This window comes from Anabrus simplex, chromosome 1 (assembly GCF_040414725.1).
Source record: "Anabrus simplex isolate iqAnaSimp1 chromosome 1, ASM4041472v1, whole genome shotgun sequence".
In the NCBI taxonomy this organism is placed as follows: Eukaryota; Metazoa; Arthropoda; class Insecta; order Orthoptera; family Tettigoniidae; genus Anabrus; species Anabrus simplex.
Window position 1 is genome coordinate 274,869,924 of NC_090265.1, and position 22,432 is coordinate 274,892,355.

Consider the following 22,432-nt stretch of genomic DNA (forward strand, 5'->3'; position numbering starts at 1 on the left):
CTCACTTTGTCTTTAGACACACTAGATATTTATTAAATAACTGATCAGTATCACAGCTACATCTCTATTCTAGAAAGTCTCTATAAAAATTTTGGGATCAAATTTTCAGAATTGAAAGCTTTGAATAAAAAAATGTTATTTCTTTGTCAATCCACTAATATTCAACCTACCAGAAGCTCCAGTATATTCATAACTGGAACTGATCAATATGCAAAGCACATCTTTCATTAACACATCTGGGAAGAATGGCCAGGATTTCTACTTCTCATTATCTAAAACTTTAATGGTTATTTTGGTGTCAGAAAAGGAGTCTGGCCATAAAACTGGGACCAATCCATATCAAGTGCCTGCCCCAATAAGTTGGGTTTAAGGCCAGGAAGAAGATTATCCAATAACAGTTATTCTAATATTAAACAGTTTGCAGATCATGTAATTGCAATGTTTGGATCTACTTAATATTATGAACAAGTTTTTTATACACTGAATTTATGTCAGTCTGCTGGAAATAGCCAGTTAAGTGATGCAGTCTTTATTTTATAACTGTTCAACAACACTACCCAAACCACGGTAAGTTGCAGCATTGACAGTCATCCACTGGCTGGTAATATGCAGACCGTATCTGCACATTACTCAGCATCAAAGTCATAGAAAGCTGTTTTTGGTGAAGACACTTAAAATGTACCTGGCTTTAAAGAAGATGCTTGCAGCGACATCCATATTCCTCAGCTCTCTATCATGTTTGGCACCTCCTAAACAGGTTTTCAGACACTACGGGTATCTCACTCTGTGAGATATTTGATATATCTTGCCAAATGGTCTCCTGTAGTTCTTCTCTTGTGCAAAGAATTTTGGCATACATTTTTCCTTTCAATATCCCCTATAGGTAATATTCATGGAAATTTATATCAGAGGGATCTAGCAAGCCAGTTAATCACACAATCCTCGTAAATGCCCCTTATTACTGCCATGAACCAATTAGCAGTGTGTACTATTGCATTATGCTTTAAGTGAACATTATGTGTTTCTTCATTTGTCAGCTCTTGAAAAAATGGTCTCAGAATGAGGTCTCCTTACAGTAGTGGAAAGGGACTGACATAACACCTCCTCTCTAAAGCTACTTCAGCAGTTCTGGTCTTACCAATATTGCTGTATAGCACTTTATTATTTCATCACCTTTTTTAACTGTAATTGAAGTGAGTCACTTTATTGCGGTGGTGGTAATTTGGAAGGAATGGAAAGGACCAGTAAAATGAATAATTTTATAATCAACATTTTTATTAAACTTATTTTTTGTGAATATTTCAAAAATTGAAATAGTGGACACTACTTAATTAGATATTGATTTATAGGCATCATCTGCTACAGATGGATTTAATTTCAGTATAAATTACTCAATAAAAATAACATCTTATGAAGTAAGAATAAGCCATTTCATACAAGAATGCATGGTAGTTATTAATTTTTTTTTTTTTTGCTGTACAAGTTAAAATTTCAGTTGCTTTGCAACAACTTTCTGAAATATTTCAGTGCACACAATATCATATTCTTCAAACCGTTTTTAACATATCACTCACCCTAACATATACACAATGAATATTTCACATGCACACACACGTAGACCAATATAACTGCAATACAATAAAAACACACATTCACATGGTCAACTACTCTGTGAAAACACATACAAGTATGTAGCAGTAGTGTTTCTATTGAAAATAATTTATTTGTTCTTATTAGACGTGTTAACATGATGATAGACTTTCATTTTTATTCATTGAATGAGGCATACTAGAAGCCCTTAAAGCAGTCTTGTTGCATAAGAGCTGATTTCTTATACCACCCTCTCTGAAGTGAGGGTTCATATCGAGTTTAGCACTAAGTAATATTCAGTGGGAAACATATAGTGATAAGTTAAAAGTAAAATGCAGTGTTTACACTTATCTTGGACATTGGCAATCTAGTCAGTAACCCCAAATCTACCAGGCAACACAAATCAGACTACCTGAGCTAGAATGTTCGTATATACTGTATATAGCAGGTTCCAGTTTGTCCATCTAAGTACCACGACTAGCGTTGTCTTAACTTCCACGGCATCTGGTGTTTCAACATGGCAAAAGGCTAATGGAACATAGCATACCTAGATGTTAGGTATACTACATACATTTTTACATGCTCTTTATGTCTGCACCATTCCACAGTATTTCATTGGTCCTGTAACACTCTGATGTTATGGCCAAAAAAAAAGACATAGAATGCTCTTATTAATATTTACACATTACTTGAAACAAACTGGATAAAATGGCACTGACTGTTGTAGCAAAATTCAGTAGTAGTGTACACATCCAGACAGTCTTGAGTCTTGAAGATCTTTTTCCTTAAATAAGTTGATTACCATTTCAGAGTGCAGAAATGCAAGAGGCCAGTGTCAGTTGATTTACTGGCACATTCAAGACCCCTTTTATGCCAATTTTCGACTTCACTGAGGTGGCTACGGTCTGAATCCTGGCCGATTCATGTGGGATTTTTTTAATGAAAAGTTACGTCCCTGGATCATGATATTGATATCAACAATCGCATAAAACTAAAATTTGTATTGATTTTTCTTAATATAACAGAGTTTCTGAAGACTTTCGCTTAATTTTTTTTGGGTCAATTTGCTTTATGCCACTCAGACACAGTATAATCACAGCTCAGTAAATAAAAAATCCACAATGCCACCTTAATAATAATCTTTTGATTATTTATTCTACATTAAGACGGGACATGTTTCATTCTTGCCAGAAGGAGAAATGGAAGAATATGGTTTTAGGAAAGACAGATCAACGTTTGACCTGATCTTAACATTAAGACATATGATGGAGAAAAGATGGGAGTTTGGAAAACACATCGTGAGGACATTTATTGACATTGAGAAAGCTTATGACAGTGTGCCCAGACAGTTGGTATGGGACATATTACGGAACGTTAAGTTAACAGAGTGGAAGTGCAAATTATAAAAGCTATGTACAAAAATTGTGTTAGTAGTGTGAAGACTAGGATAGGAGAAACAAAATTGTTTAAAGTTGAAACTGGTCTCCGACAGGGGAAGTGTACTATCCCCCATACTATTCATCATAGTCATGGATGAAATTCATAAGAATATTAAACAGAGATTGGGAAGATAGGCAACAAAAGCCATGTAGTTTGCAGATGGTATAGTGATATGGGGTGAGGATAAAACGGAAGTGCAAAAACAAGTAGATGTATGGAATCAAGAGATAGAAAAATTTGGGATGAAAGTAAGCAGAGAAAAGTGAAACAATAGTGATGACAAGGGGAAGGAAGGAAGAGGAAAGGTACAAATGAATGGTAAAATTCTGGAAGTGGTTAAAAGTTTCATGTACTTGGGAAGTGTGATCACAGAAGGTGGAAAGATAACCGAGGAAATTGGGAAAAGAATACAACAAGCTAACAGCTTCTACCAGAGTGTGTAAGGGGTATTTTGTGGAACTAAGATGTCCCGAGGAAATGTAATAAAGTGTTAAATTCAACCTATAGACCTCGTGCGCATGGATGTTGCTGCGCTCTGGCGGCAAGTTGCTCGAATAGTTCATGTGACTTGCTCTCGTCAGTGAAGTGAAGCAACGCGATTATCAGGCTGCGTTTGTTGAGAGACGAAATCAAATTCGAGATGGAAGAAAGTTCTACAAAGAGTAGAACAAATTGGTCTGTGGTTGGATGTAACTATTCCTATACAAATTATCCTCATGGAACGAAATTCTTCGTATTCCCAAACAATAAGCACACATTTAGTACCTAACTCTTTTAGACAAAATTGTTCGTCTCGTAGGTGTCTTAGTGAACTTCAGTCCTCCGATCAATAAAACAGACGACTAGTATATTTTAGGTAAAGGCCTAAACTTAAACATGATTATATAATTATTGAATTGTACATGATTACATCGATTTAGTTAACTATTTTTTAATTTTTTTTAAACTTCTAACTCAGGTAGAAATTATATCATGTTTGAAATCTCTGAATAGTGGTAAAATCTATGCTTGAGTATGGTAACAATGTAACACTATTCATAACGCTTGAAAATTAGTGGAAGGTAATGTTCGAAATAAAACCTCCGTGCCGTGAGAATAATATTTGAAAGGAATTCTTCTTTTCTGGAGGCACCCACTTTCACACTTTTCTTTGGAGAATATACAAAAAGTCATGGGAGTTGAGGTTCAAAATACACAATGTACCTGGGTGTAATATACGTGAGTTTCCTTAACTTGATATCACCATCAGTGTCAATATACAAATTTGGAACATTACACATGTTCTCATCAATCACGGGCTTTTCCCGACACGAGTAAGGGAACTTAATCTCCAACAGAGAGGGTCAGTCCTGACCTAGCACTATCCCATCCAGGCTACTAGGGTTGCTCTTCGTTTATTAACAAACCCAGCTGTGACACGCAACACTGCGACGATAAACAGAACTCCTGAAGTGCCCTCTGCTCATTATCTCTGCCATATCTCACTGCAGGACTGTTTATGTCCTTAGAAATGAGAAGTTGAGTTGCCAGTTTATTAAAATCTCCACTCTGCAGTGTCATGATCTTGTGTACACTCTGGCTGGCAGATATGTGTAATTTTCTTTGATCGAACCACGCAGGATTTTTAGACTGAGCCCTAGTCTCAATCGCAATAGCATACGTCTACGATTTTGTGACTTTTACGCTGTCATAATAAAAATTCAGGACGTCACTTTGCAACGTGCACTCAAAATAATTGTTTGGCACTATTGATATCTTGCCACTTGACAAGTAATTTATTCCATAGCATCTAAACAGTTTATTAACGTTTTGAAGGTCTAATTGCTGAAGACAGTGAAGTAAAAGTCTTGTTTCGCTCTGTTCTACAGCATCATCCACTGTAGCTTCAACAGTGGAATTGGAGATAATTAAGGATTCGCCTTCACACTCGGCCTTCAAAATTCTAGTAAAAGCACAGTCTATAAATTTAATTTTCTCATATAGTTCAGTGTTGCTGAATGTTTCAAATCCCTCACTTTCCAGTATGCTACAAACTAGCCGCTTACTTAATCTGTCCTTGAACATTTCTCCTAAATGTTCACCTTTAGAATATTCTGCGGCAACATTTTTAGGTTTTTCCCATTGTTGCAGAAAGGAAATCTTCGAAGTATCTCTTTCTGTATTAATATAAATGCAAAGCGCAGCAATGTGCTTACAGCATTTGGCAAGGCTTACTTTGCATTCACACTCGGCTGGCTGAATATTCCTGTTGCAATCGATCTGTTAAATGTTAAAACAAGACTAGCATTAATTAATGAAAAAATAATTTACAACGGCAATGGACACGGAAAATGTGTACTTTATATTAAAGTTATGTTTGAAATTAGTAGTCTGTATATACATATGACTTATGGTGCAAAAAGAAAGGTAACTATTACTGTAAGTTTAACTGCATAAGGCGTTTGATTAATGCTCGTTTCCCTCAAACAGAAGCTGGATATTTCTTCTCCCAATCGTTCCTTCACCTGGAATATGTGATTACTGAAATATGACTTATCCCAACGAATATTCTGAAAGTCCACACAAATCTCTATGGACGACGACAGTTCAGCTTTAAATAGCTTCCTTCACTGTCACACTTGATTCTCCCGCACAAGCCACTACACACAGTCGTCACATGAATGTTCTGAGCGAGTTGCCGCTAGGAGCGCCAGCAGGTAAAATTTCGCCATTCGCACGAGGTCTATTATGAACACATAATAATCTATGCAGCTGGATTGTGGGCTACAACAAAACGAGAGGAGAGTAGAATACAGGCAGCGGAGATGAAATTCCTAAGAGGTATCGAGGGCAAGACCAGAAAGGATAGAATTAGAAATGAAGAGATAAGGAAAAGGACAGGAATCGTGAAACTTCGAAGGATAGAAACAACACAGCTAAAGTGGTATGGACATGTGATGAAAATGGGAGAAGAGAGAGGGCCAAAAAAGCTTTTTCAGAGAAGTTAACAGGAAGGAGACCACGAGGAAGACCCCGAAAGAGGTGGACAGATTCATTGTGGGAGTGCATAGAGAAGAGGGGAGGAAAACCAGAAGATGTACTTAAAAAAGGAGAAGAGTGGTGGAGAGACAGGCAGCGATGGAGGTCCTTCATTCACAACCCGACTCGGGAAGCTGGAAACGAGAAGTGAAGATGATGATGATGTTACGTTCTTGTTATAGATTAAAACTGACACAGAGAACAAGGATCCATAAAACACTACATTGTCAACAACACTTAAATTAAAATGTCTTGTCCATGACAAGGAGAGTAGTAGAAATTCCAATAGGTCTTGTGAATCTTATCTTATGTATGACATGCTGGGCTGTACCTTAATTAAGGCCATGGCCGCTTCCTTCCCATGCCTAGCCCTTTCATGTCCCACATCGCCATAAGACCTGACTGTATCAGTGCAACGTAAGCAACTTTCCAAAAAAGAACTCCTTATTTATACAACGTTGCACTTATGCTCTTGTTTTTTAAATCATCTTTTGACCAGAATTGTAACATAAATGAGCACTGTTAAAACAAGGAGAACATCTGTGACCTGCTTGTTATGAGGTGGGAAGGAATTTCTTACTGTTGTACAAAAACAGACTATTTCTTACTTGATGAAGGTGAAAAAAATCAGTAAAATCTGTTGCATCCAAATATGGAAAGAGGATAAATAAAAATTGAATAGTATCTATGGTAATGTGAAAGGGACCAGCTGATGGATGAGGTACTTGGATGACACATTCATCATTATTGACCAGTGACAAAACAATAGCTCCAACATTCTACATTTTCTTAATTCATTCGACAAAAACATCAAGTTTACAGTGGAAGACGAAGTGAAAAAATCTCTTAATTTTTTTGGATATTACAATTACGAGAGAACAGAATAGTTTCATTTACAAAGATTGTAGAAAGTCGACTTACTCTCCGGTCACTATCAAACATAATTCAATGAATCCAGCCAGTCGCAAAAAGGCGACATATTATAGCCTAGTTTATCAAGCTTTTAAACTGCCTCTCTCTCGTAATGAACAATCCAAAGAATTACAATATATACGTAGTATAGCAGAATTCAGTGGTTTTAGTACAGTGTTTCTCAATAAAATGAAGTCAAAATGAAGCTTTTTTTTTAAATTATCCCCTGATATAGATAAAAAATTGAAATTTGCAGCCTTCACATATAGCATTAAGAGAGATGAATTTCATTTTGAATGGTCCACATTGAACTGTGATTACAATTAAATGTAAAATTAAGAGTGAAATATTTCCACCTTTTCAATACAAAATCAAGTAATGTGGGTTACATTACGGAAGAAACATTTTGGAACTAGTTTCGACCTATTTTTTAAGGTCATTATTAGCCAAATCACGAATTGCACAATGTATCTGATAGTTCATAGAAATTGTAAAAAAGTTGTGAAAACACAGTGGTTTGACACTATAAATGTGAAAAGGTCAGAATAGTTGTAAGTATTTTGAATAATGCATAAAATGCATAAATTAATGCACTTAGCTGTTGAAGGAAGAATTCAAGAAGAATAATTTGGGCGTTGACGATTCTTGGGGTTTATATATATTGCTCCTTATGAAGTTCTGATAGTTGCGCTGCAGTGTGTTGGACGTATTGCAGGTAAGGTCTCACTGATGATCGAAGTTTCAGATTATGTTTAAAAATGCATACGTCAATGTTGTTGTCGTTGAAGGATAACGAAGATTCTTGAGAATTACGTATCACATGATACGAAGTTTTAAAAGCTGCAAATCATTAATGGTAGTAGTAGCGCTGAGAAAACAATCCATGCACATGCAGTGAACAATCTAAAAAGATGGTAAATAGAAGTCATTCAAAGAGATTAAAGTCCTTAAAAAACTGAAAGTAAAAGTAGCACTTGAAAGTTTTTTAAAAAATTAAATTTTGAATGGTTGAGAAGATTCGCAATTCAATGCGGAAATAAATGAAATGAATAAAGTTGTAAATAATAATAAAATCCAAATTAGTAAAATAGTAATGGAAAAAGAAGAAAAATAGAAAAATGTTTATAAAGAAAATATGTAATATGACTCAACTTGTGTTGCTAAGTGTTGGACATATTGGATAACTTATGTGAAGGGGAGCAAGATAAAGGAAGAAAAAGAAAGGGAGAGGAAATTTTGGAGAGAAATGGGGAATGGAAGGGGAAAAATGAAGAGGGGTTAATTTAAAGGGAATGGAAATGGGGGAAGAAAAATAGAAAAGGTAATAAAATGTGTAATATGTGAATCAATTTGTGGTGCGAAGTGTTGAACGTATTGTATAATTTATGTGAAAGGAAGCAAGAATAAGGAAGGTAAGGAAAGAGAAAATAGGTAGGATAGTTCGGAGATAATTGGGGAAGGGAGGTGGAAGAAAACCAGAGGAGGGCTTAATTAAGGTAGGGATGAGGGAATAGGAGTAAACGCTTGAACAGAATGGAAAATTTATTTTAGGTTAGTTGAAATAATAATCAGGAGGCCAAATAGAATGTTGGTTTTCTCAGAAATGTCATTTAGGTTATAATTTGAGTTGAAATATTGATCTAATTGTATGAAACAGTTTTCTGTTATATCGAGTATGGGGCCTTTGTTTAATGTTTTAAGGATTTCCACATCTTCCTTTATGCTGGTAAAATTATGGTTGTAGTCTTGCATGTGTTGACCTACTGCTGAGAATTTGTTGTATCTTAGGGCAAAATAGGTTCTGAATATCTTGTGGTGAAACTTCTTCCAGTTTGTCATATATATGAAAAATTGCAATTATTACACTAGATTCTATAAACTCCTGATTTTGAGAAATTATTAATTCTGTTAACAGAAGTAGAGTTGTATAAGATATCTACATTTTTACTATTTGTTTTAAAGGCTATGTTTACATTGTATTTCTTAAAAATGTTAGTGACTTTATAGATGTCTTTATTAAAAGTGAAAGTGGAAATTAAGGGGATGGTGTGTTTTTTTTTTTTGGTTGAGGGGCGAAGTCTGTATTTGTTAACTATTCTTGCAATGAAAAAATTATTTTAACCACTGGATTTACAATAACAAAGTTTTATTATGATCCACCTGGTCCTCGTGAAATTTAAATGCTTGTTGTCATTTGACCTTGGCAAATGCTGTTGAATAAGTACGCTCTTGTTGACGTCAGTGACCGTATGTTGGAATAATGGATTTAATAAGGCATGATTGAAAGGGACGTAAATTGACAATCGTAGTTAAAAATTGTTAGGTAGTTTATCTTGTTGTATGTCCCTCTGAAGATTTTGTAATTTTAAAATGTTGGGTGTCTGGTGATGGTTAGATCTAAATAGTTTATCTTTTGGTCTTGTTCAGATTCTAGTGTGAATTTAATATGAGGATCAATGTTATTAAGATTGAGAAGAGTGGTAGTAACGTTGACTGTTTTTTCATCTAAAGTAACTAAGATATCATTTACATATCTGGCCCAAAAGAGAATATTGTTAAAGTTTTGGTTGTCGTCAATCTTATTATGTTCTTATAAATCTAGGTATATTTCAGCTAGGATACCTGAGGCAGGCGAGCCCATTGCTAAAGCTTTCTGTTGATAGATAATGTTATCAGAAGTGAAGAAATTGTTATTTAAAACTAATTTTAAAATAGACATGAAATCAAAGATTTCTAATTTACTGAAATGACTGTATTTATTTAAATTATTTTCAATAATATGGTAAAGTTTTGATATTTGTATATTGGGACGCATATTAACGATATCGAAAGAATGAAGGGAGTGATGGGGTTGGAAATTGAAGTTATTTAATTTATTAATTAGATCTAAAGTGTTTTTGATGGATTTTTTAGACATAAATTGATAATTCTTCCTCAAAAATTTTTGGATAAATTGAGATATTTTATATAAAGGGCTTGGTCTAAAGTTGATGATTGGGTGAATGGGTGCACCAGTTAATTACATTAAAAGTAAAGTTCAAAAAACCATAATTCTCAAAGTATGCCAGAAAAGGAGCTGTTTATGACGTTCAGGTCCTTCACACCAAAATTCACTGGCTCTCAAGAGGAAAGGTACTCTCCAGATTTTACAAATTTAAAAATTAATTTTTACAAATGTTTGCCACAGAAAAACCTGAGTTTGTTGCCCTTATTGGCAACAAAACATGGTGTTCCAAACTTGATTACCTAGCTGATATTTTTGGACATTTCAGTGATCTAGTATGCAGGAAAAGAAGATAATAAATCTTACATAATAATGAGCTGTCAACTGTGGAAGTAAAAGGTTGAAAAGGGTAACTTAGGATGTTTCCTCTTACAGCTGTTTCTGACAATTGTTTCAGTCTGATTTTATTAGATCTTTCTATGCTGGACGATAAAATTAAGCAATATTTTCCTTCCCTTAACGTGAAAAAATGTAACTGGGTTTGCAATCCCTTCACCGTTACTACTGAGGAAAAAACACCTAACATTACAAGAGGCAGAAGAGTTGAATGAACTTCTGGCTTATCGAAGTTTGAAGCTCAAATTTGGGGAAGAAACACTAATTCAATTCTGGATTTTAGTGAAAAGAGAGTTCCCAGTGTTATCAGAACATGCCATATGTGTTCTACTTCCATTTTCAACAACATATCTCGTTCAAACCCTACTGTCAACAGCCCCGAAGATGGTTTTCCGTGGTTTCCCATTTTCACAGAAGGCAAATGCTAGGACTGAACCTTAATTAAGGCCACGGATGCTTCCTTCCCACTCCTAGCCATTTCCTATTCCATCATCGCCATAAGACCTATCTGTGTCATTGCGACATAAAACAACTTATAAAAAATAAAATAAATAAACAACATGTATGCGAACAGCAATTTTTAGCACTGACCAACATAAAAATAAGAAACATGAGCCAATTCTTTCTGTAGACCAACAATTGCAAGTGTGTTTGTCTGTTATTCCTTCACGCATTGAACAATTGTGCAAAAGTAAACAAGCCCATGTTTCACACTAAATTACAACACTAGAGTTAGTTACAATATTGACATGGCACTCTCAATTTTTTATTTTGTAGTGTAAGTATTTTCAGTTAATGACTTAACTGCTTTGGATCGTGAATGAAACTGACTTGTCCTATATTATTTTCTTATTTGGACCAGTCAAAACCAAAATGGTATGTCAAATTTGTGTATTGTGAGATTTAATAGTTCTGTTTAACAAAGGTAGTTGTATAAATTCACTACCAATAATGCATTTACAAGATTATAATGTCCTCATCCACAATGACAACAGAAACTGTACTACACACAAGACAAATTGACTTATGTGGTTGAAGACACTTCTTATAACAATATTCAGAATATTAACAAGATAACTTATCTGGTTCTTGAATAATATTAACCCTTTAACCGCCAACGTCCGATTGATCGGACTTTCGAGGTTCAGTCTAAAAACGCCGACATCCGATTGATCGGACGTTCCGGAAAAAGTACTTTCCAAGTTATTTATTCATTTTAATAATGTGTGATACATGTTTTGGACTAGTTTTGGATTAAATAAGACTATATACAACAAATTTAGTTGAGAAACTTGCTGCCGAGTGGCTTGGTGGCCAAGCGGCAATTCAGCTCCCGCGGGCAGGTAACAAACCCCTTACTATTTTACCGAGGAAAAAAAAAAGGAACGCAACTGTTCCATATTCAGAAAGAGTAGTTCTAGTCAAAGTGGTAAATGGCAAAAAGACCAGATACATTTGTAAACAGTGTAAGAAGAGTGTACACCCTTTGTGCCTCCCTAAGCACATTTGCTAGACCATGTCATAAACATATTAGTAAATAATTTCTTGTATCATATTTTTAAGACAAAAAGTGAATTTTTGAGCGTTAATTATGTGTGAAATATACATTAGTAGTAATTTTTTACTTAAAACGAACCAGGAACTGCAGCATTAGCATAAAATGTAACATTAGAAAATTTCACATTAGTGTAATAATAATAATGATAATAATAATAATAATAATAATAATAATAATAATAATAATAATAATAATAATAATAATAATAAAAATATTGTAACTGTAATATTGTACATAAGGCTCTATCTTTTTATATATAGCATAGGAAACACCACCTCTCTAAAATAATGCAGCTTTTGATAGTAAAACTATTTTTTTCTTACTGGTTTTTGATCATGAAATAGTTTTTTTTTCAAAGAAAGGAAATATTTATTTGAATTATCACTTCATAAAATAAACATTTTTAAAATAAAGGTGCATTAATTTACATCAATAAAATTTCCGAATGATTTTGTTCGAAACAAAAGAATGCCCATCCAATATACATAAATTGAACAGAAGTTATTACGAATAATTTACTGCAAGGTAAAAAGTGCTCATTAGGCCTTGGTGGTATAGGACACAGCGTATGAGGCTGGCGGTCAAAGGGTTAAAGTAAAATTTGGTTATTTCTTCAATATCATGACAAAATGACTTATCTTGTTAGTGTCAAAGGATAGAGAGCATTGACCTTAGTAGGTTAACACATGAATTTAAGAAACTAAAAGATTGACTTATCTGGTTTTTGCCAGGATGACTGATATAATACTCAATTGTTTTTAAAGATTTCATTGGGGAGTAAAGGCTGTGTGTATTATGAATTTATTACATCTATGTTGGCAAATGAAAATGAATGAGCAGAAGAGGAGGAGAGAAAAAAAGAGTGCAGAATTCAAGGTACATGATTTCACCATTGTAAAATTTCCTACAAAAAGAGGGTTAGATATTTTATTGGCCGAGTTGAATATGACGCATATGAGGAACGAATTTGGTAATAGTGATGTTTACTTTCTGAAAAAAGAACATGTTCCTGAGGCAGAAAAAGCACAATTTGTACTAGGATATTGATTTTAGAGTTCATCCCAGAACCGTCTTATAAACTTGCATTATCGGATTCACCCTGCAAAATTGCAATCTATAATTAGATAGGGATAGTGTCAAAATGGTGTTAATGGACATGCGAATGAAGAGTAGTATTTAAGTTGTTTGTATGAGAGTAAGAATATCAGAAATAAGCAATTCTGCAACTGAGGTACTTGTCGGCAACAGAAGTTATCTTACTGAGGTCTTTACTTCACGAGTGTAGCACACATGAGAAGCATCTGCTGACAGTGACAACTGTTGGTACTGTGCACTACAACATACCATTATTGTAGACCAGTTGGTCTAGAATTCTCAGCACTACTACTACCGTTGCTTTTAGAACTCGTATCGTGTGATACGTAATTCTCAAGAATCTTCGTGATCTTTCAACAACAACTATATGTAATTGATGCATGCATTTTTAAACATAATCTGAAACTTTGATCACTAATGAGACCGTACCTGCAATACGTCCAACACATCGCAGTGCAACTATCAGAACTTCATAACATACAAACCTCAAGAATCTTCAACGCTCAAATTATTCTTCTTGAATTCTTCCTTCAACAGCTAAGTGCATCGATTTATGCATTTTATGCATTATCCAAAACTTTTACAACAATTTTGACTTTTTCACATTTATAGTGTCAAACCACTGTGTGGGTAGTTTACCTACAATGCATTAATGCCTGCAACACCTTGCCCAAGACTAAAAATCCACTCGGCGTCGCTTCGAGGGATTCTCATGCAGAGAGTCGGGAATGTATAGAACGTTTAAAATTAACAAACGCTGATACCCGAAAAATAACCGCTAAGAACAGCCTGTACGATACTAAGAAGATCCGTCAAGAGCTACGAGAACGTGAATTCACCTCCTGGTGTTCACTACCGGAAAAAGGACTCGGTGTACAAATTTACAAGAAGTACACACCACCAAACTCTTGGGTGCGAGATTATACCGGACTGTCTTGCAACGAGTGGAGAGAGGCTATAAAGATGACTGCCAATGTTTCTGCGGTATGCTCGGTGCCAGGCAGATCCCTGGACAACAACTTCTGTCGGCATTGCCACGGAGAGAAAGAAACCCTTGGTCATGTCCTGGGATTCTGCTCACGTGGGAAGCTCCTAAGAAACACGCGGCACCACCAGATCAGATCCTTCATTGCTGAAGAAATGAGAAAGAAGGGATTCACTGTACATGAGGAGGTACACGGACTGGCCATAAACAGCAGTTCACAGAGAATTGACATCATAGCCTTTAAAGACAACAGCTCTCAAGGATTCATCTTAGATCCGACTGTCAGGTTCGAACACCACAGCAGTCAGCCAGAGGAGGTCAATCTAGAAAAGATTAACAAATACAAACCCACTATCTCTTACTACAAATCTAAATACCACCTTCAGGAAATTGAAATAGTAGGGATAATGGTTGTAGCTCGCGGTACCATACCCCGTCACTTCGTCGCCACATGGAAGCGCTTCCAACTCCCAATGAAGCTCATCCCCGAAATTGCGACTCTCGTCCTCCAAGGCTCCACCCAAGATCCTGAGACACCACCTCTACAGCTACATCTCTGAAATGCCGCACTAATTATACTGTTCCTTCTAATTTAGAGTTTTCTTCAATTAATAGATCTGTACAGAAAATTTGATATGTTTTACCTTGTACTTAGTGGCAGCCTGTAAATACAGGAGATTGTTCCTAAATAAATGGAAATGTATATATTCACAACTTTTTTACAGTTTCTATGAACTATCAGATACATTGTGCAACTCGCGATTTGGTTGATGATGACCTTAAAAAATAGGTCGAAACTAGTTCCAATAAATGTTTCTTCCATATTGTAACCCACATTACTTGATTTTGTACTGAAAAGGTGGAAATATTTTACTCTTGATTTTTAATTTAAATGTAATCACAGTTCAATATGGACCATTCAAAATGAAATTCATATCTCTTAACCACACACAAGCCAAACTTCACCAATTGACTGATATGGGTGAGCAAATGGCTCGTCGGCCGCACCTGACATTTATCTCACTTTACTTCCGGCCCTATCAGTGTTACAGTGTTGCCATATACACGTCTGAATGGAACAAGAATTTATATTTTTTGGTATTTATTTCTTAAACCTGAAACAACATGACTATATGATGCACAAGGTATGTATAGTCTATACTACAAGATGTACATAAAAAAGGTTCATATGTACATATGCCACTGAAATCGTGCCAATGTTTCCTATTGATGAAAAATATGTAAATGATCGTATTGAACAGTATTTTGATATTTGCATTTCACTTCTAACAAGAAGTAATTCTACATACTGTTGAAACTTAAATGTGTCCATTTTTATTCATTTGTTAAAGAACTTGACTGCATTGAGCATATGATACAGTTCTCATGTACTCTGCACTGTTCAGTTCTGTAAATATTAACGTATAAAAATATCAGAATTTTATTTGGATATATTTAAATATGGTTGTGGTTTTGTTTTTGTCATCACAAGAATGAATTTGAAAGTAAAAGTACTTGAAAGACTTAATAGCCCTCAAGACAATTATGCCAAGAATTATGATTTTTAACTTATCCTTAATATAAAGTGCAGAGCATGATTTTATTCTAAATACGAAATAACAGACAGTATTTCAGTATTGAGTCTAGTCAACCTCCTCCCAGAAACTTGTTGATCTTCATCTGTGCTGGGTTCTTGGCAAACTGCAAATCCTGGAGTATTAAGGTCTTATTTATAAAAAAATAAAAAGTAAAAATAAAAAGATACACCCTATTGGGAAACTGAAATTGTAATCTTCCATTTCTTAGAACCCAATGAAACTATTTTATTATTTGTACATTGAGACACATGGTAGGAATTCATCATTCATTATTAAAACAAAGTCAAGATTCTCCTCCAAGGAATTAGGATTAGAATATTCTTAGATTAATATTGTGAATATTCTCTTTCTTGATTCCAGACATGCCATATGTTGAAGATGATCATAAATAAATTTGAATGATTAGCCAAATTCCATTATTTATTCCCTCATAAGTACATATGTACAGTAATAGGGACCTGTTTTAAGATTTATTTTATTGATTTCTATAAAATAAGTTTGTAAATGATTTATTTAATAATTTTGTATTGTGTCATGAGAAAGGAATCTGTGAACGAGCAAATATATGCTATATATTACAACTTGTATTTATTTGAACTGCTTTGAATTGCAAATCACTGGAAGTTTTCTATGATGTAATTAAAGGTTTTGAAGATATCCCCAACTATCTTTATAATACACAGTACCCCAACTGCTAATTTAGTTTTCAAAGGGCATCTGCTTTTGTACCCTGTAACTCCATTTGTTCTGCAGTTGCAGCTTATACTACGTACATTTTCTGTTTATGAACATCTAATGAAAAAAAATAGGTTAAAAGAGTTTCAAACTAGCACAAGCACTCACTTTTCTTTTCTTTATTGCTTAATGTACTTCTTTAAAACCATTGTTGCACATGATCATTTTCTGTTTGTAAGATGTCTGGCCAGTTACGTTACTACGGCAATGAGGAGACCTTACAGCCAGTATCTCAATACCGAGTGTCGGGTAGCGGTAAATAACCCAGTTCCCTAAGGGGACCGGCAGCTTTGGGCGGATGAGTTTCCTTAGGAGGGGTGATGGCCCACTCCGTGTAAGGAAATAACATTGGAACCCATCAAGCAGTGTCTCACCCCAGGTTAGGGGTGGCTGCAAAAGGCTCCTGGACTCCATGTTAGGAGTGGTCTGATAAGCTGCTGGCAACAGCTCTAAAATGCCTTTGGGAGTGGCAACCCTATCGTAATAACAGCCTAAAGTAAAAATGGTACTTCTGAATCAGCCTTGGAGAAGGTTAGGGTGTTCCCCGGAAGTGACGCACAGTCACAGTGAGAAATGGGCAACCAGCAGAGAATATAGAGAGAGGTAGCAATAATCAACCTCATGTCACTGACTGAAAAGCAAGAAGAGGTGGTTGTTTTCATGGAGAAGGAGAATATAGCTGTGATGGAATTGAGTGAGGTTAAGTAGACAGGAGAAAGTTGAGGAAGGGATAAATTCACTACTGTAGTGGGGATAATAACCACAAGACCTTAGATGAGTATTTAGATAACATGGAATATATAAGTGTTAGAATAATAAAGATAGAGTAAAGGATGGAGAATGGAGTAAAGGATTTCATCCAACTGTATACACCCCACTCTGGATGCAAACAAGATATGAACAAATTTCTGGACACACTTGAGAGAAAACTAATGGAAGAAGTAATTGTACCTTTTATATATGGAAAGAGGAATGAAGAGGGAGAGAAACTGGTGGATTTTTGTTCGAGAAATGGGTTGATTGTGGACAGTATATGGTTTAAAGATTACAAGATATGAATGGGAAAACAGAAGGACAAAGACAGAAAATCTTAGACAGTTGTTAGATGTAACAGCCTTACCAGAAGTAGCCTTTGATGTAGACCATAGATTGGTGATTGCAAAGTAGGAAATATTTTGGAAATGAAGAAAATAAAAGTATGGAAATTAAAAGAAATGGAAGTAAAAGATGAATTCCAATATAAGTTGAAACAACACTTACCTAGAGCTAAAGTGGAGAGTGGGGAAGTGATCCGATGTTCAAGAAGGCATTTCTAAGCTGTGCAGAATGTGTTTGTGACAGAATGGGTCAAAGTTTGAGAGATAAAGAGACCCCATGGTAGAATGAGAGGGTAAAGGAGGTAGTGAAAGCATGGAAAGGATGGAACGGGGATAAAATAGAAGCAGAAATTATTGGGAAATGAAAATAAGGTGCAAGAAAGTAGTAAGTGAAGAGAAAAAGCTGGGGAGAATTTACATGAGAGTTGGAAGAGGATGTGCATAGCAGTAATAGGATGCTATATGGACTTATAAGAAGGAAGAGAAAAGGAAGAGTGTACAAAAACAGTTGGGGGGGTGGGGATAATAACACAACCAGAGGAGATAAGGAAAAGATAGGATAACTTTGATGAATTCCCGAATGTGAGAAGTGATGTAGATAAGATGGTACAGGTAGAGTGTGAGGAGACAGAATCCAAGAGTGAAATCACAATGGAAAAAGTGGAAACTACTGTCAAACGAATGAAAGTGGGAATAGCAGCAGGACATGTTCATCAGTACCAAATGTCTGGAGTAAGGGATTAATGATACTTATATTTGAGAAGGGGTCAGGAAGATCTGCAGTAATTACAAACAAATCACAGTCATATCTCATGTAGCGAAAGTATTTGATAGATTACTAGAAAGGAGAATGAGAAGAGCAATATGGCAGTTAAGGGAAAAATATTGGAATGTGGAAGAGATATGGTGTGTCATTCCTTGATTTAGAAAAGGCTTACAATAAGTGTCTCCAAAGAAAAGGTATGGAAAGAAAGGATTTGGAAAACAAATGATGGAATATGTGCAAGCAGTGTACAAAAATTATTGCAGCATTGTCTGAAAACATGTGGAGAGAACAGAGTGGTTTTGGAATGAAACTGGACACTGACAAGGGAGTGTGCTGTAACCACTGTTATTCATGACAAAATTGTGAAGGAGACAATGGAAAAATATGTGTACAGGCAGCTGTTTGCAGATGATACTGTAGTGTAGGGTACAAACAGAAAGGAAGTATAAGGGCATCTTGACATGTTGAGTGATGTCATTGAAAATAATGCAATGAAAATCAGCATAGGAAAGAGTAAAGGCTTCCTCCCACTTAGTGGAATCAAATCGAACTCCTAGCAGAACAGAACCGAACTAAATTCTGCAGGAAACTTAAAGCATTCAATGGAAGGTCTGTTATCGCTACCATTTTTGTGCGAGGAGGCAGAAAATGAATAGTGATAGGAAAAGAGAACGGAGAATATTCTGGGCGCATGAAATTAACTTAACAAGAGGGGTAAAAGGGGAGTATTCAAGTTTAGTTGAATTTTATTGCGCGATGAAGCTAAGTTTCGGCAGTACTTCATAGTTAGTGAATTGACATTTCAACTATTTCAGAGTGTGGAAATTAATAAAACAGTTTAATTTTACCGGAAGAAATGCTACTTCAGATGCAATGGGAATCTGTGATCAGTTTAAAATTACTTCAATGCAGTAGGTTGCGTGCTGTAGCAGGATGAAATCATTAATTGAAGTAGCCTCAAGATTAATTAAAAACTGTGAAGTGTTTTTATTGTCTACAGCAGAGCAGTTTCGTATGCTGTATTGTTTGTTAGAAACATGTGTACAACAGTTTCAAATGTAGGGAATGCCACTTACGAAATTGTTCACTGTAAATATGATAAACACTTAAAGATACATCCCAAGTGATGTCAATGATCGTACTGATATACTGTATGTGGACTCCAAAATAACACGATTTGGTGATGAATTCAACAATAATTATGAAATAAATTGAATATAGGCTACAATAATCTACCACGAAATTGAATATTCTAACCAATTTGATTTCCTCATTACCTTGTTTCTTTCCTCCCAGACATTATTTCTTAAATTGTTGTTACAATAATATTCATATAGTATATTATATTTTTGAACTAAACTGATAAGCTTTTCTGTGTCAATTATTAGCAAGTTGAATAAACTATCACGAAACAAAGTTCCTGACCATATGCAAGAAACAGCTTACTTTACACCTGACACACATTTGCCACCAAGTAGCTGTCCAAAAGATCCCAATCATCTACAAAGTTGCACAGATGCTGATAAGTCTGTTCGATTCAACTCCGCTAGCCAACATATTCTAGGCAGAGAATCCTGTTCTGTTTGGTTCGATTCGATTCGACTTGTAATATTGCCATCTATAACTCCCATTTAAACACTTGTTTAAAACAAATTCGATTTCATTCCACTAGATGTGAGCGGGCCTTAAGAAGACAATGGTGTTAACTAGAGGAGAAAAGGAAGGGAAAGGAATAATAAAAAGTAGCCTTGAAATTGTGGAGAGCTTGGGAAGTGAACCAGTGCAGGATGCAGGGCTGGACATGGAGATCAGTAAAAGAATTCAACATGGAAATGCATTCTACCAGTGTGTGAGAAGCCTGGTGTGGAGGGAAGAAATAGCAATGAAGTGTAAAGAGGTGATGTGTAAGATGTACTATTGACAAAAGGACAGGAGAATAAAACCCAGGCTAGGGAAATTAAATTTTTAAGAAATATGATAGGAAAGACAAGGACAGAGTCAGGAAGGAAATTGAAGTGGAAAACCTTTATGACAGAATGGAGAAAAATTAACTAGATGGTTTGGACATGATAAGCAGAAGAAGAAGAAAGGAAGGATAACGAAGCAGGCGTTGGATACCCAGACAGAAAGGAGGAGGGCAGGAGGGAGTCCCAAACTAAGGTGGTTGAAAACAATTAAGAATAGAATAATTAGAAGACACCGGGATTGGAACACAGTTACGGAAGAACAATGGTGGCTAGAGGAAGATGGAAAGGTGTCATAAATAACCCAAACTGGCGGGAGCTGGGCGAGGGGAAATTGATGATGAAGATGATAGTCTATTAACCAGCCAAATATCACATATGGTTATGTTGGCATGAAGCGTGCTTAAATGTGAGATATTTGTGTCAGAAGACCTACTGGGACTTTAAAGAAACACTTGTAGGCTACAATTATAGCATTTTTAGTAACTTAAAAATATTAGCTGAAGCGATGTGTTTAACATATAGCATTAAGATGTCTCGTGACTTTTGTTGGTATGGTCGCAAACAACGTGAACCATGTATATGAGTGTTAGAGGGTTGTTCATACTGATAAATAATTTGAAGAAAGTAATTTGATATCCTGCACCATTGTAATTTTATCAGCTGCTAAAGTTAGCCAATCACATCGCTTCGTGGACGAATTCAAGTGGGAAAAATCTTTGCCAGGAGAGGGATTTGTACACGGATCTCTGAGTTGATAGGATCACGCCAAAGCAAGTATGGTACGGTGACACCAGCTGAAAAATATGGTGTGCCTGTATTTAATGCTGATTTCTCAGCATCACTAGCTGCTAGGCGATTGGTCATTTATGATAATGTTCATTAAGCACCCATGTGGCATGCGTACCGTGGACTTGGACTTGCATTGCAATGCAAGTCGCCTTCTTTGAGTGGTGCCCTCAAGCCAGTCTTAAGTCACAGGAAGATTTAGCAACACCGCCTCGCAAAGGCCCTTTAAATTTGCCCACCGAGCGAGGTAATTGGCTAACTTTTCTGCTGTTATAATGAAAAATTATTCAAATTAATTATCAGTATGGCCAATCCTCTATCACTCATATAGCCAGTTCATTTGTTTCCAACCACTCTGTAAAAAAAAAAATCATTTGAAAGGGAGTGACATCATTATTTGACTTTCTTGTACTACCAGTTTTTACTATAATATGAAGGCCTCCTGCAACTACTAGATACTGTAGAAGATTACTGCCATTTACAAAATACACCATTAAACTTTTGGACCATCATATTTAACTCCATGTGTTCCTAGATAAGGCTCCACTTAGAATATCTACACTTATGGAGTACATTATATCTTCGCACAATACTGCAAGTTTAGAGGTAAATTGTAGCCATTTCTTTTATAATTTAAAATCCACTGCACTTTGTACCATCAGCTAGTATTCTATTTTCACAGCATAAGGTCATGACAAAATGCTGATATTTTTATGTATTACTAAATACACTAGAGTCCCGTTAATTTGAACCCCATTAATCCGAAAGTCCGGTTAATCCCAACAGAAATATTTTTTTTTTTTTTTTAATTTTCCTTATTGAAATGAAAGAACATATTATAGAATGAAGATTTACTTGCATTTTATTAGTATATTTTATTAGAATAACTTAATGTAAAGATAATTACACATCATAAACCATCAATCACTGGTCGTTTATCTTTACAAAGTCTGTTAGTTTCTTTTGCTGTAGTGATTGGAACCTACTAGAAGATGCAGTGTTAAACCAGCATCTCATAAACATCACATCAGTGGGCGTAGGAGCGGAGTGTCGCTCAACGTAGCTTACGACAAGTTCTAAGGCGGCTGCGGCATCTGAATGTGATGCTAGTTGTTCATTATGGTCTTCTTCGTCGCCACTCTGTTCCTCATCAACTCCAGATTCTTTCTCCACCATAGCTACAATTTCTTGGTCTGTTTGTAATTGACTACAGTCAGCTTCCATCCACTTGCTAATGTCATTTTCATTGTCGTTTTCTCCTCTACGGGTTCTTAACTATCCCACAGTTTTTTATACCGTATTTTATAAATGTAACTGCTAAAGAATGGACATTTCAAATTACAGTATGTACTGTACTGTATTGTAGAAACTATTTTCCTCAGGAGGTAGAGGCGCTGGCCTTCTGACCTCAACTTGGCAGGTTCGATCCTGGCTCAGTCTGGTTGTATTTGGAGGTGCTCAAATATGTCAGCCTCGTGTAAGTAGATTTACTGGCACATAAAAGAACTTCTGCGGGAGAAAATCCCGGCACCTAGGTATCTCTGG

General features: G+C 35.7%; 2 protein-coding genes across 2 annotated transcripts in view; one reads left to right on the plus strand and one right to left on the minus strand.

Moving 5' to 3' along the window:
- Nucleotides 1-22,432, plus strand: part of Adck5 (aarF domain containing kinase 5) — a 458,263-nt gene that overhangs the window by 44,797 nt on the left and 391,034 nt on the right. The gene's annotated exons all lie outside the window — the stretch shown is intronic.
- Nucleotides 1,258-22,432, minus strand: part of TP53INP (Tumor protein p53 inducible nuclear protein) — a 186,111-nt gene continuing 164,936 nt past the window's right edge. Inside the window, exon 5 of the transcript XR_010861836.2 lies at nt 1,258-22,428. The gene's annotated coding sequence lies outside the window, so the exon portion shown is untranslated. The remainder of the gene's footprint in view (nt 22,429-22,432) is intronic.